The 1753-nt window shown below is 45.9% G+C and overlaps 1 pseudogene; it reads left to right on the forward strand.

Annotated features, from left to right (window-relative positions):
• Nucleotides 1-781: 781 nt before the first annotated feature.
• On the forward strand, nt 782-1753 carry LOC145472472 (small subunit ribosomal RNA; annotated as a pseudogene; the record flags this gene model as incomplete).

Raw genomic sequence — 1753 nt, forward strand, 5'->3', positions numbered from 1 at the left:
GTTTCCTGCAAAAAGTTTTGAAAAAGTGTAAAATCCCAATTTTGCGCTCTTTAGGGTGTGGTCTTTGAGCTTCGGGTTTTCGTCAGAAAATTTCGGCAATCATCGGTCATCTTCGTGGAAATCTCTTCGTTTTCGTAACTCTGACATGGTGACGCATGTTTGGAATGCCATGGGGAGCGCTTTGGAGCAGTTTTGAAAAATCGAAATTTTCGAAATTTTTCTAAGTGTCTAAACTTGGTTGGGGGAATAGACGGTTTCGGGTTATAATGTAGGGCAGGCATCGGGAAAGACCGAAAGAGCAATTGAGCTGTATCGGTCCGTAACAGTAAGCCCTGCTCGGTAATGTGTTCTCGGGTACGAAAGGAGGGTATTTGGAGGAAAAAGGAGCAAAGTCGACTAAACTTGCTCGGTCGGTAGCATGAAATGACTGAACTTGTAGCCAAGTTGTCTCGGTGTGGACAACGAGAGAACGGATGGATGTTGTACCTGATGGCCTTTGGCCAAGAATAGCGGCTTAGATTCGGAAGAATCATTCTTCCCCAATGTATCTTGTCGGCATTCCGTGGACTTGGCTGTCTCACTGGTATGCCGGAAGCTTACTAGGGTGAAGCAGTGGAAAGACGTGGCAAAGAGAGAACGGGTTTCCCTCGGACAGGGTCGAACGCCTCGTGCGTCTTCCATGGCCGGGAGGATTCCCAGTGCAGCTTGACGGTGGAATGCCAGCCTCCTTTCAAAGGAAGCAGACGCAAAAGGGTTCCCGCCGGGTTCCCTGAGGGATAGCTACCTGGTTGATCCTGCCAGTAGTCATATGCTTGTCTCAAAGATTAAGCCATGCATGTCTAAGTATAAGCACTTGTACTGTGAAACTGCGAATGGCTCATTAAATCAGTTATCGTTTATTTGATTGTACCATTACTACTTGGATAACCGTAGTATTCTAGAGCTAATACATGCGAAAAGTCCCGACTTCTGGAAGGGATGTATTTATTAGATTAAAAACCAATGCGGGTTCTGCCCGGTTCTTTGGTGATTCATAGTAACTGATCGAATCGCACGGCCTTGAGCTGGCGATGTTTCATTCAAATTTCTGCCCTATCAACTGTCGATGGTAAGGTAGTGGCTTACCATGGTTGCAACGGGTGACGGAGAATTAGGGTTCGATTCCGGAGAGGGAGCCTGAGAAACGGCTACCACATCCAAGGAAGGCAGCAGGCGCGCAAATTACCCAATCCTGACTCAGGGAGGTAGTGACAAGAAATAACAATACAGGGCTTTTCCAAGTCTTGTAATTGGAATGAGTACAACTTAAATCCTTTAACGAGGATCCATTGGAGGGCAAGTCTGGTGCCAGCAGCCGCGGTAATTCCAGCTCCAATAGCGTATATTAAAGTTGTTGCAGTTAAAAAGCTCGTAGTTGGATTTCGGGATGGCTCGGCCGGTCTGCCGCAAGGTATGTTACTGGCCGCGCTGTTCTTCCTCGCAAAGACTGTGTGTGCTCTTAACTGAGTGTGCATAGGATCTGCGACGTTTACTTTGAAAAAATTAGAGTGTTCAAAGCAAGCCAGCGCTTGAATACATAAGCATGGAATAATGGAATAGGACTTTGGTTCTATTTTGTTGGTTTCTGGAACTGAAGTAATGATTAAGAGAGACAGTTGGGGGCATTCGTATTTCGTTGTCAGAGGTGAAATTCTTGGATTTACGAAAGACGAACTACTGCGAAAGCATTTGCCAAGAATGTTTTCATTAATCA

Source organism: Orbicella franksi, unplaced genomic scaffold (genome assembly GCF_964199315.1).
Source record: "Orbicella franksi unplaced genomic scaffold, jaOrbFran1.1 SCAFFOLD_97, whole genome shotgun sequence".
NCBI classification, from domain to species: domain Eukaryota; kingdom Metazoa; phylum Cnidaria; class Anthozoa; order Scleractinia; family Merulinidae; genus Orbicella; species Orbicella franksi.